Raw genomic sequence first — 14,747 nt, forward strand, 5'->3', positions numbered from 1 at the left:
AGACATGCTTCCACTCTCCAATCTTTTTACCAATTCTGACACCAGCCATCCCTCCCACAGCACTCTCTATTTCTCTTCTGGGTTTGATAATCCATTGCAATGGCCACATAGAACTCACAGGCCATACTTACAGTTCAGTAGTTTATTAAAGAAGTAACAGGGTACGACTCAGGATTGGGATCAACAGGCTACATACAACTCAGGATCAGGATCAACAGGCTACAACTTAGGCTCAGAATCAGGAAGCATGTAGGCAGTCTCCCTTCTTCAGTGCAGGACAACTCTCTCAGCTCCTCTTGGTCCTGTAAGCAAGCAGGCACTTCTCTCTGCCATGCAGACCTCCTTTCAGCCCCCTCAGGACAGGCTCCTCTCAGCCCCCTCAGGACAGGCCTCCTCTCAATGCCCTCGGGATAGGCTTCTTCTTGCCCCCCTCAGGACAGTCATCTCTGCCTTTAGCCTTCCTGCCATCAGCCTCTTCACTGCTAACCAACTCAGCTTATAGCCAGTGGAGCAGTTTTGTTCAGCTCTCTTAACTGCATTCCTAGCAGCAGGTTTCTGCTGTCATCACCAACTCTGCCACAGGGCCCCTTCCAGGCCTGTTGCTGCCGGCTCTCCACAGGGCCTCTTCCAGGCCTCTTGCTGTCTTCAGTGTTACAGTCCTTGACCTGTGTTACTGCTCTTTTAGGAGATTCCTTGCCTCCTCTCTCTCTGCTTCCTCTCTCTTCTCCTTTCGGCTTCTTTCTTTCTCTTTCTGTCTGCAAACTTCTGTGGGGTTGGCTGCATATATAAGCAAACTCCTGATCAATTTCAAGGCATGGCCCTCCCACCAGGGCCCATGAACAGACCAATCCCTTCTTGGTAGGCCACAGCCACTTTATTTGCATAAGTATATTGACAAATCCTGCAAGGTGTGTAAAATAAACCAATCACAGGGCAGGCTGTAGCCCAGGGCCAGACAAAAAGTGTCAAATCATCAAGTTGTTTACAGCTTACCCAGGAAACGTCAGTCAACCTAGACAAAAGTATCAAACCCTCTGGGGTAGAAAACTAGGGCAAAGGTGACCCCCAGGGTTTAGGGGAAAAAATCTCTCAAGTTGTTTTTCCAAAGAACCAAGGCAAAAGGCACATAAAGGAACTCACTTCACTATAGCTTTGAAATAGTTGTTCTGACTCTTATAAACACATCTTTCATGTTGGGAACATCAATCATCTTCTGATTTTAATCCACCATTTAAAATCAAAATTGGATACACTAAAGATAAATGTATCAGATTAACAGTAACTCTAGGTAGCCTCACTAAGTGTCAGTATCTATGATTTAGAGCTTAGTTGGACAAAAGGAAGAGATTTCTGAAAGGATCCCCTACAGTTTACTTAACGTTATCGAACACTTAATGAGGTAGCAGCAGACACCATCAATCACTGTGTGCTGGAGACACAAAGCCCATAAGAAACAATTCCTGCCCTCAGGAAGTTCTGAATCTATTGAGCAGATGGACATGTATGTGTCACATCTATTAATCAAATCTTTTGCATGCCCCTGCATTGTCTCAGCTGTGCTCTGGAAATCAAGATAAACCAGATATTATCCAAGTTTGGGCCTGTGTAAGAAAGGAGCAGAGTCCCTAGGTGGTGCAAACGGCTAATGCACTCAGCTGCTAACCAAAAAGTTGGCAGTTCAAATCCACCCAGAGATACCTTGGAGGAAAGTCCTGGTGATCTACTTATGAAAAATAAGCCATTGAAAACTCTGTGGAACACAGTTTTACTCTGACACACATGAGGTCACCATGAGTCAGAGTCAACTCAATGGCAACTGGTATTTTCTCAGTTGGTTTTTTTCTTAAGACTTTGACTCTTGCTATTGTGTATTTATAGGTATTATTTGTCTATAAGAGATTGTATTTGATTTAACACAAAATTATATATTTAGTCCCTACATATTTGCTATATCAATATCGCATGGTATTCCTTAAAAAGCCCTATGACTTCTAGATGCTCTGCCACATGAAAACATTTGAGAAGCACTAATATAACTTTTTAATTAGCATCAAACATTTTGACTGAGCTCTGATTTCTATTTATAATAATATGTATTGTAGAGCAAAGCACAAATTAATATAACACCTACATACAAATTTTCAGTTTCTTCCATTCATTTCATCTAACAATGCTTATTAACAAGCTCTATTTCTTATTTATTTTCAACTCCTGGCTACGTAGTTTGTTTCCTATCCAATTGATGGATGTGTTTTAGAATTCAGGTTTCTATTACTTCCTAGGACCCCTGATGGCGTAGTGGTTAAGAGATCATCTGCTAACCAAAAGGTCGGCAGTTTGAATCTACCAGACGTCCTTGGAAACCCTATGGGGCAGTTCTACTCTGTTCCTACAGTGTCACTATGAGTCAGAATCAACTCAACGGCAATGGGTTTTTACTTCCTTGAAGTGCATTTTTCATTTCTCCCAGAAAAGGCCATATTTTGTCTTTTTGGTAATATCTTGTCTCCTGGATCACTGGAAAGAGTCCCTAAAAGGATGATTTCCTTTTGTACATGCACTGCTTCCCATTAGAGATTTTACTCTAGCCTAGTGGTTCTCAAATGTGGCTGCACATTCGAATCAACTGGAGAGCTTTAAAAATCCCGGTGCCTAGGCAGCTCCCCTGACTAATTAAATCAGAATTTTTGTATGAGACCCAGGCATAGTCATTTTTAAAGTTTCCCAGGTAATCCTAATGTGCAACCAAGGTTACAAACCACAGGTTTAGACAGACGTCTTACCTGCAGATTACATTTTGGCCTCCACGTAATTCTCTGATATGCTTTCATTCAACAAAATAAGTTTTCCAACTGCCTCCCTTACTCTTCCTTCCCCACCCCCTGCCCCGCAGAACATTTTTATATGATCAACCTAAATACAACAGAGCAGCTTTTGTTGTTGTTAGGTGTCGTAGAGTCAATTTTCAACTCACAGCGACCCTGTGTGACAGAGTAGAACTTCCTCATAGCTATTTCTAGGCTGTGATCTTTACAGGAGCAGATTGCCAGGTCTTTTCTCTCTCAGGGCCGCTGGGTGGGTTCAAACCTCCAACCTTTTAATTAGTAGCAGAGCTCTTACTTAACCGTTGTGCAGCGAGGGCTCCTTAGATTAGCTCTTAAGGCAAAGTTAATGTGATTTCGTCCTGCTCATCACCCACATTTTTCTTGTTAATGGTCAGCTCTCCAAGCTTATAATAAAAGACCAACCCAGGTAAAAAATAGAAACTAGTGATACCTACTAGCTTATTTCATAATCTTTGCAATTATCTCCAAATGTCAGCTTTGCATATTTAGTATTCAATTTTTTTTTAATCCTTTGAAACTTTTTCTACAATGAGAACTAGTTGATACTAATTATTTACTAGCTGATACTATTAGTTGGGTAGCAGTGATTCTTCATTCAGCTTCATTCAGTGTAAATCAAAAGTTCTATTTTTATCTGAAATTGGAATTAAACTCTTTTATTGTTCATTCTTCCAAGTCAGTGTAGACTGTAAAGTTCTCATGCACAATGATTACCCCTTAGTCACTCATGAATCCCACTGCCCAGTTAAGTACCTGACGCAGAGCCATGTACCTTAAATGTTTATTGAATAAATGAATGAATCAACAAATCAACTAGTTAAGCAATCAATAAACAAATGAACAAATGCTGTGATTCAGAGAGCTAAGCAATTATTGAGGTCAAATCAGAAAGAAGTTTACGAGCAGAAGCTGGGGGTGTCGCCTATACTGTGTGCACAGTTATCTGGGAGAGTTCAAAACATTCATGAAAAATGTTCAAAATTTCAGTAGGCAAGTCAAATTAAAGGAACAGCATATTGGGATCTAATAAAGTCTTATTCTGTTTATCACATTTTTACACAAATAATGCACACCTTCTACGTTTGTTTGCCAATCGTGCCCTTCCCCTGTGAAGTATTTTCGTAAGCACCACTATGCCAATTTTTTTTTACGTGGCCGTCAGGTCTTAACAGGTTGAGCTGGGAAGTCATTGCATTCTGCCCAGAAGAAACAGGGAAAAAGAACAGTGGTTAGGAGAAAGCACTGACACTCTGCTTTGTATACACTACTCTTTATTAAAACAAATTAACTTAAAGAGATGCTGCTGAAGATAGTATCTATAAGGAAAGGTGGGTTTTTTTTGTTTTTATTTTTGGTTTTTAAATCTGAGACGATACTTGTGAAGGAAGATTTTTAAAAATTTTAGATATAATAATTCTTAGTATTTTACTATAGTTCCCCTACAGCCTCAGTCCATTCATTCAACTAATATTCGTTGAGCACTGCCTTAGTTATCTAGTGCTGCTATAACAGAAATACCACAAGTGGACGGCTTTAACAAACAAAAATTTATTCTCTCACGGTTCAGAAGGCTAGAAGTGTGAATTCAGGGCACCAGCTCCAGTGGAAGGCTTTCTCTCTGTCAGCTCTGGGGGAAGGTCCTTGTTATCAATCTTTCCCTGGGTCTAGTGAGTTTTTCAGCATGGGGACCCTGGGTCCAAAGGATGCACTCTGCTCCTGGCTCTTCTTTCTCCGTGGTAGGAAGTCCCTCTCTCTCTCCTCACTTCTCTCTCCTTTTATCTTTTGTGAGATTAAAGGTGATGCAGGCCACACCCAAGGAAAACTCCCCTTACATCAGATCAGGGCTAAGATCTGAGTAAGGGTGTTGCATCCCACCCTAGTCCTCTTTAACATAACCTAATCTTGCCTGATTAACGACAGCAGAGATTAGGATTTATAACACAGGACAATTACATCAGAATACAAAATGGAGCACAACCACACTACAGTGGGAGTGATGCCCTAGCCAAGTTGAGACATATTTTGGGGGAACACATTCAATCCATGACAAACACCTACTACCCTAGAGACACAGAGAGGAGCAAGGCAAACAAGCTCCTGGCCCTCATCGATCCAACATTCTAATAGGGGGACAGATAATAAATATATACAAAATCATTCCAGCTAGTGATAAATTCTATGAAAAAACAGGATACTAGGATAGACGTGGTCATGGTGGCAGTAGGGGCTACTTTATCTAGGCTGGCCTAGTAAGGCATCTTGAGGAGGTGACATTTGAGATGAGACTTGAAAATCAGGAAAGGAACTAGTCATGTGAAAATCTGTGGAAAGGGCATTCCAAGCAGAGGGAACAGTATATGCAAAGGCCCTGATATGGGATCAGGCTTGATGTGTTCAAGGGTTAGAGAGAAAGCCAGTGTGTCTAAAGCAAATCACAGTAGGAGATGGGGTCAGAGAGGTGACAGGAGCCAGATCCATAGGACCTCTACATGTGGGCTGCAGTGGGGGATTTAGATTTTATTCTCACTGAATGTTGGGAGAACACCTTGTGTTAAGCAACCATAACCAGTTGCCATAGAGTCAACTGTGACCCATGGTGACCTTATATGGTTTTCAATGGCTGATTTTTCAGAAGTAGATTGCCATGGCCTTTCTTCTGAGGCACCTCTGGATGGACTTGAACCTCCAACCTTTTGGTAAGCAGCCAAGTGCATTAACCATTTGCACCACCCAGAGACTCTTACTAAGCAAACATATTGGTTGTTAATGAAAATTCCCTTCTTCTTTGTCCTATTTTTTCCCCTTCTGTTGCCTAATTTCATCACTGTTGAAATACCAGTTTGGAAATCTAGCATTTTTTGGTCAACTTTGTGGATGATATTTAATAAATGTTAAAAGGATAAATACCACTCAGACATGTTTTATAGAAACTCGAAAAGAAATCTCTTATGCTTTAGTAATCAAACAGAAAAAGTAGGAGCTTTTGCGCCTCAGAAATAAACTGTGGATCCCAGGCTGTTAGAGGTTCCATCTCAACCATCTCAATACGAAAGGAGAAATAGACAATTCCACAATAATAGTAGGAGACTTCAACACACCACTTTCAATTATAGGCAGAACATAAAAGAAGATCACTAAGGACACTGAGAACTTAAATAAAACCATAAGCCAGTTGGACCTGATTGACATACAGAATACTCCACCCAACATCAATTACAATCTGATTGTAAAGGTAAAGAAAGAGGATGAACTTTTATTCACATTTCATTGGTCAGAGCAAATTGCATGGCCATGCTTAGCTTCAAAGTGGCAGGAAAATGTAGTCTTACCGTGCGTCCAATGGAGAAGAGGAAATATCCAGTGAGCAGCACTAACGACTATCAGATGCCGTAGCTTCTTCAGGAGTTTAAAGAGTTTGGGGCTCCCAGACCATCTGCAATGCCAGAGAACAGGTGAAAGGAAGGCACCAGGGAGGTGGACTAGTGGGAAGGGCAATGCCTGGGTTAATTTCTCCAACCCCTGGGGCACAATGGAGAACACAAAAGATACGTTAAGTCTCTTCCAGGGTTTTTTAGTGGAGGCAAATTATGAAGACACACACATGAAAATAGTTACGAAGCAAAAAAAAGGCCAAGAATAATAAAAAGTAAAAATGAGTGGCGTGCACAAATTGAATTACACAATTTCATAGAAGATGGAGATTATTGTGGTGTAAAGCTATTGAAAAATTCTCCGTGGGCTTGAGATGAACCTTAAAAAAAAAAAACCCCATCACTGTTGAGTCAATTCCAACTTATAGCAACCCTATAGAAAAGAATAGAACTGCCCCAAAGGGTTTCCAAGGAGTGGCTGGTGAATTCGAACTGCCTACCTTTTGGCTAGCAGCCTAATGCTTAACCACTGTGCCACCAGGGAATGGAACCTTAGGTAAGATCTAAATATGGTAGGAGAAGGAAGACTATTTAAGTGAGGAAATGGCAGGAGCAAAGGGTTGGAGTTGGAAATGAATGTGGGGCATGTTCAAGAGGCAATAAGGAGACAAGCCAACCTGGATCCATAGGTTTTTGGTGGAAATTATAGAATTTGGATTTTGTCTTATAATTTTGGAGGTTGTATGTGTGTGTATGTGTGTTTTAATAGGGCAGTGGTATGCTGATATTTTAATTTCAGAATAATTTATCTGGTAGAAATTATGTAGTTGAAGAGGTAGGAGACACCGAGATGATGAGCATCTGAAAGTTAATGTTCATAATAAGAACTAAAAGGAAATTGTGAAAGCAGAAGGATTTAAGATGAAGTCATGGGACTTCAGGACTGGTGTGCTCTAGGAAACACAGGAAAGGGAAGAAAAAAAATTACTTCAAGGTTTAGAATCTAAGTGGTATTCACCGTATTCACCAAATTACTAAGGAGCTAGGGGAAAATACAAATGTCTCAACATTCTAAGACAGTTTCTAAAGTCATCTTGTTAGGATTAGGTTAACAAACTGGAAATGTGTGTTCACTTCAATAATCAAATCTTAAGAGGGTATGTCAATTGCTAAGGTAAATTTAAGCAGACATTTGATATAATTGATTTCCAGAAGTACAGATCTACATTATTTTCAGAGAATGTTGGCACTGCTTACCAAAATTACTGAACGATAGAAGTAGTTGCTATTCTTGATTGTTATGATATGTAATTGGAAATATTTTTGTGAAGAATGTTTTAAAAGGATATCTTCCTTCAGATTGTACCACCAAACTTTGAAGTGAAAATATCCATTCTAATGTCTGACAAACTTTCTGGTGTTATCAGAGAAAAAGGTTTTTAGTACCTCAGTCATGTATACACTCTGAAGATTTATATTTATACATTCTGAAGATTTATATCATCCTTGAATTTATAGCCCTTAGTACATCTTTAAGTGATTCAAATAAAACACAACCAAAAGATGAAAGAATAAGGATATGCTTCTGTATCAAACACACATTATGAATAAATTTCATTTGTTTTAATGCTTTCAGATAGTAAAAATTGATGGAAACATAAGTATTCTTTGGTGGCGCAATCTGAAGGAAGATATCCTTTTTAAACACTCCTGGCAAAAAATTTCCATTACATACCATAACAATCATGAATAGCAACTACTTCTTCTATTCACTAATTTTGGTAAACAGTGCCAACATTCTCTGAATAAAAAAAGATCAACCTAAATTATTATTGTTGTTAGCTGCTATCAAGTTGGCCCCTGACTCGTGGACATCTCATGGTCTGTTGTGATCCATAGGGTTTTTATAGGCCAATTTTTGGAAGTAGCTCCACTGAAACCAGTTCAGCATCAGAGCAACACTCAAGCCTCCACTGACAGATGGTGGTGGCTGTGCATGAGGTGCATTAATCAGGAAGTGAACCCAAGTCTCCCACATAGAAGGCGAGAATTCCACCACTGAGCCACCAATGCCCTGTAAACCTAAGTTATTAGATCAGTCTTATTCTTTCCCTTATCTGTGCCTTTATTCACTGCGATGTCTCACTGGTATTCTTCTCTACCTGATTAACTATCCACATTCTACTTATACTCAAGGGCCTGCTCAAATATCATTTCCCCTTTTCTGGAATCCTTTTGCACTTACTGCTTTTGCCCCTCATTTAGACTTGTCATTTTCTATGCTTATTTCTTGTTTTCTTTTCACTTGTGACTGTGGAAGACTCTTCTTGCAGGATGGAGGAACAAGCTCAATGACACCTCCTCTAGGAAGTACCAATAGAGCCAGAAAGAAGGTGGGACATTCTGCAGTTCAACTGGCCTTGTCTGTTTATCAAGACAATATCATGAGAAAAAAGAGAATGTGCTATATTAAGTAATACCTAATACATAACGGAGCCCTGGTGGCGCAGTGGTTAAGAGCTACGGCAAGCTACGGCTGCTGACTAAAAGATCAGCAGTTCAAATCTACCAGCCACTCCTTGGAAACTCTATGTGGCAGTTCTACTTTGTCCTATAGGGTTGCTATGAGTCAGAATTAACTCGATGGCAACAGGTTTGGTTTTTGGAAGATATATAACAATCAGATACATTTCATGGTCCTGGGTTAGAACCTGGTTTGGACAAAACAAGTGTAAAGGACTTTCTGAGGACAACTGGGGAAATGTAATACAAATAGGAAGTTAGAAAAATAAAATTTATTGACATGAAAAGTTGGAGATTACTAATTGATAAAAGCAATTTATAAGCCAGTACTATAGTCCATCTCCTAGAAAAAAGATCTAGAAGGATATACACTAAGAATTTAATAGTGATAATGGGTGATGGAGGAGCCCTGGTAGAGCAATGGTTAAGCACTTGGCTGCTAACCAAAAGATCGGCAGTTCAAACTCACCAGTGGCTCTGCAGGAGGAAAGACCTGATGATCTGCTCCCATAAAGATTACAGCCTAGGAAACCCTATGAGGCTGCTGTGTCCTATAGAGTTCTACTCTGTCCTATAGAGTCAGCATGAGTTGGAATTGAGTTGACAGTACATAATAACAACAATGTGTGATGGAACGTGGCCTCTTTATTATCTTATTTTTGGCTTCTCTGTATTTTCTACAATGTACGTATGCCGCTTTTGTAATAGTAAAAGGTTACCTGCTCACTCATATCTGCTTACTGTCCCATATTACTTGTTCATTGTGCCAAGATCCATTCAGGAGCCCAAGTCAGAGACCTGGGAGAAATGCTAGGCATTTTGCTTTCCTTCATGCATCACAGATTTTATTCCCAAAACACGTCTCCAATCTATCCACTTCTTTCCTTCCTTTTTACCACTGACCTTGACCCAGGCCTTAGTATCTCTTGTTGGGAATCAAACAATATTTCTCAGCCAATCTCCTTGTCTCTGGTCAGGTTCTAGCAACATAATTCTCTTGCTTAAAATCCTTCAGTAACTCCATATCCCCTATAGGATTTTGTCCTATAGGCATAGGAAGTTTGAATAAAGTGAGTCAAGCTCTGGAGATCATACCCCATGGGAGGCTATAGAGACTCTGCATTTATCTGTGGTCAGAATGAAACAAGAGTGTAGAAGGCAGGTAGCCAGAGATGGAAAGAAACCACATCCCAGAGGTTGGCTCAGGCAGGCATGTGGAATCCAGGAGGCCTGGTGTCCTTCCAATAACTTCACCATCAAGAAGGGCACAGCCATGGCCGTTATAATCTCAATGGGCTTTGTTCTTTCTGAGGGCAGGCTGCCTGTCTGTAGTCCTGGTGCTTCTCTAGGAGCAGTGACGGCAGCTAACTCAAGAGTGAGAAACCTGGCTGACTGCTGAATGAGTGCACTGATCTGTTGCTTCATTCAGACCAGCTTTTGAAATATTTATTGGGCACCTATGTGTCTGTGAATAAGACACACTTCACAGCCCCTATTCTTGAATGGCCTCCAGTTTAGTGGGAGATGCAGACACATAACCAGATGATTTCAGTACAATGTGGTAAGTGATCAGTGCAGGAGCTGAAGTATGCACAGGGCTATGTATGTGTAGGAGGACCACTCAGCCTGAGGGCCAGGGCCAATCAGGGAAGGCTTCCTGGAGGAATAATACTTGAAGGATTAATTACAGGAATTCACCATTTATAGACAAGGGTGGAAAGAGAGGGACACTCAAAAGAGAGAGGAGGGTTTTCTACACACAGGGAAAGCTTGAGGAAAAGGAGAGAGGCATGAGATGGGCTCCTGGCCAGCACAGACCCTGCTGACCAGTTGCTCCCCTGTTGTTGCCTAAGCCTCACTAAGACAGTAACCATTGTCATTCCAACTGCATCATAGTCTCCCAGCGAAAAGGGCCTATACACTTACATGTCCTTGTTTCCCTAATCACACCTAGTTCAGTGATTTTCATGTAGTAAGCTCTCAGCCCATGTTTATTGATCCATTTATTTCATGAACAGTATTTTTTAACTCACTCTTAATTTTGTAGTCTATTTCCTAAAATTATTTTCAACTTTTGAAAAACAACCCTTATCTAAATCACTGGATAGTATCTTTAACCATATTTCTATCTTCAGATGTTTTTAAAATCTACTAGAAGTCCTTTTCATCTTCACATTCCCCACTATTAATTTCTTTTCTGATTAACTTCTGAGTATTTGAAGCACATTTTAAAACAACTTTTGTAGAAATAATAATGGGATCATCTATATTCTGAAAATATGCATTTCAATTTTTTTCAGTTGTCCTCAACTGAATTGAGTACCAAATTCTTTTTTTCCTTCCTAACTCTCCAGATGTTGCTCCATTATCTCCTATCCATTGTTGGAAAGGAGAAACCTTAAACTAAGTTAGATTTAGTTATTTTGGAGGTAACATCCTTCTAAGTCTTCTCTTCTCCCATACTATGGAATGATGGGCTGGGTGTAGCCAACTGACAAGGCTGAGGCCTGGGTTCCCTGAGGCTAGTGGTCTGTGCTGCCTGGTGGATCATTCATATGCTGAGAAAAGACAAGATAAGCACCACATATGGAGGGCCAAAGCAGAGAACAAGGCAGAGCCTCAAGGTCCGGAAGATGAGTGCAAGTGATAGTAGACCAAGGAGATGTCCTGGTCCTTCACCTCAGAAGTGAGCAAGTATGTGATGTAAGAGTGGTTGGGTCAGGGACTAAAAAGGGTTGGAGTTAGCTGTGCCACCAATGTACCCAATCAGAAAAATTTCCCACAATAAACAGAATACAAAATTTGAAGCAAAAAATAAGAGAGGCCCAAGTTCAACAAAAGATAGTAAAACACACAGAATCACAAGGAGGAACAATCAAAAGCAAAATATGAAGAAGAGGAAATCTCTCCTATGAAAGCCAGAATAATGCAAAGAATTGATAATTTTCAGACTATGGTGCTAAATATGTTTAAAGAAAGCAAAAAGCACACAGAAAACAAACTAGCAGAGAAAAGGAAACAAATGAAGGAACAAAATGCGAGATTTAACAAAGAAATAAAAACATATAAAAACAAAAAACAAACCAAAAAAAAAAAAAAAAATCTCAAGGGGAATTACTGGAACTGAAGATTAAAACATCTGAATTAGAAAAAGCCAGAGAAACACTCAACAATAGAGTCGAACAGACAGAAGATAGAATAAGTAAAATAGAAGACAAAATAACTGATCAAGTCTCAAGAGATAAGAACAAAGAAAGTCAAACAAACCCAAAAGGAAATGTGGGATTCAGTTATGAAATCTAACTTGACAATTATTGGAATCTCAGAGTACCATGACAACAATAAAGCCACAGAAACAATTTTCCAAGAGATAATCAGAGAGTTTCCCAGACCTGAACAGAGAACCAAGACTGCAAATATGGGAAGCTACATGAACCTCAATCAGAAGAGACACAAAAAGATCAACTCTGTGACATATTCCAATAAAATTCTTGAAAACCAAAGACAAGGAGAGAATTCTGAAAGCAGCAAGAGAAAATGCAATATAGTATACCAAAGGTCTTTCATAAGAATTAGAGCAAATTTCTCCCCAGAAACTCTGGAGGCCAGAAGACAATGGAGCAACATATGTAAAATACTGAACCCAAATAATTTCCAACAAAGAATTCTTTATCCAGCAAAGTTGTCACTCAAAAATGAGGAGGGAAATCAAGACATTTCCAAACAAACAGAAGCTCTTGGAATTTGCCACTACCAGACCAGTTTTGCAGGTATTACTCAAGGGAGTACTCCAAATGGAAAGGAAAGAGCATTAAGAAATAAGTACAAAGTAAACTTATCAAATATATGTTGTATACTGATAATAATGGAGACACACCAACAGGAATGTGGGAGGAAGGAGCATATCAGGAATAGATTTATTATGTTAAGGTTGTATGTTAACTGTTGTTCATATGTTAAAATTTGTTGTAATTGTAAACTGTGTAATGTAACATATTTGGTAACCACTAAGAAATCACCAAGAAGAAACATTCAGAAGACAAGAAGGACAAAAACAAAAAAGCTCATCACAAGAAAGCACTCAAATACAAAAAAAAAACCCAAAAAATCAGAATTAAAAAAAGAAGATATGAAACACTCAGAAAACAATAGCAAAATGAGTGAGGTACACACTTCATTTTCAGTAATAACCTTAAAGGTAAATGATCTAAACACCCCATGCAAAAGGCAAAGAGTGGCAGAATAGATTAAAAAAAAAAGATCCATCCTTTTTCTGTCTACAAGAAATGCATCTTAGCCCCAGGGCTCTCTGTTAGCCCAGAACTGAAACCATTCCTGAGGCCAACTCTTCAGACATAGGTTAGACCGGATGATAAGACATAAAATGCAGTACAACTGGATGGTGCTCAGATACTACCACTGACTGCTCTGACAGGGATCACAACAGAGGGTCCCAGACAGAGCTGGAGAAAAATGTAGAACAAAATTGTAACTCAAAAAAAGACCAGGCTTACTGGCCTGACAGAGACTAGAGAAACCCCGAGAGTATGGCCCCCAGACACCTTTTTAGCTCAGTAATCAAGTCACTCCCAAGGTCCACTGTTCAGCCAAAGATTAGACAGCCCCATAAAACAAAACGAGACTAATGGGGCACTAATGGGGCAAGGACTATAAGGCAGGAGGGGACAGGAAAGCTGGTAATAGGGAACCCAAGGTTGAGGAGAGACAGTGTTGACATATTGTGGGGTTGTTAACCATTGTCAGAAAACAATATGTGTATTAACTGTTTAAAGAGAAAATATTTGTTCTGTAAACCTTCATCTAAAGTACAAAAAAATTAAGAAAAATGCAAAAAAAAGAAACACACATACAATGGAATATACTATGCATTCTCCATCTGTGATATCTTAAAAAAAAAAAAAAAGAAGACATAAAATGATAGTTGTGAAGAGAGTGTTGCTTAGCTCAAGTAAATACATGAGACTAAAAAGGCAGCTCCTGTCTAGAGATGAGATGAGAAGGTAAAATGGGCCAGGAGCTGGTTGAATGGACACAGGAAATCCAGGGTGGAAAGGAGGAGTGTGCTGTCACATTATAGAGAGCAACTAGGGTCACATAACAATGTGTGTATAAATTTTTAAATGAGAGACTAACTTGAACTGTAAACTTTCACTTAAAGCACAATTAAAAAAAAGTAAAGCAAAACAAAAGAAATCTTGAAAGCAGTGAGAGAAATGACATCTTGCCTACATTAAAAAAAACAAATTGAATGACAGTGGATATCTTATCAGAAACCATGGAGGCCAGAATGAAGAGGCACATTTTTCAAATGCTGAAAGAAAAGAACTGTTAATCCAGAAAAAAAAAAAAAATTATTTTGGAATGAAGGAGAAATCAAGACACTCTCAGTTAGAGGAAAGTTAAGAGAATTTGCCACTAGAGGAACCACCCTAAAAGAATGACTAAAGTAAGTTTTCCAGAAATAAAGGAAATAATAAAAGAAACAATTTTGGAATATCAGGAAGGTAAAAAGGGCATGGTAAGCAAAAATATGACTAAATATAAGCTTTTCTTCTCCAAAAAAATAAAATAAAATAAAACACATTTTAGACATAAGGACACAGACTGAAAATAAAAGGATGGATAAAATTATTCTATGCAACAAGTAAAAAAGAGCAGAGGTGACCATACTGATATTAGATAAAATAGTCTTTAAATCAAAATCTATTACAAGAGATAAAGATGGACATTAAATTAATAATAAAAGAGAAGACATAACTATTATAAATATATGCATCTAACAGCAATGTACCAAAATACATGAAACAAATACTGACTAATACGAAAGGAGAAATAGACAATTCCACAATAATAGTAGGAGACTTCAACACACCACTTTCAATTATAGGCAGAACATAAAAGAAGATCACTAAGGACACTGAGAACTTAAATAAAACCATAAGCCAGTTGGACCTGATTGACATACAGAATACTCCACCCAACATCA

This window comes from Trichechus manatus, unplaced genomic scaffold, assembly GCF_000243295.1.
Source record: "Trichechus manatus latirostris isolate Lorelei unplaced genomic scaffold, TriManLat1.0 scaffold00075, whole genome shotgun sequence".
Classification (NCBI taxonomy): Eukaryota; Metazoa; Chordata; class Mammalia; order Sirenia; family Trichechidae; genus Trichechus; species Trichechus manatus.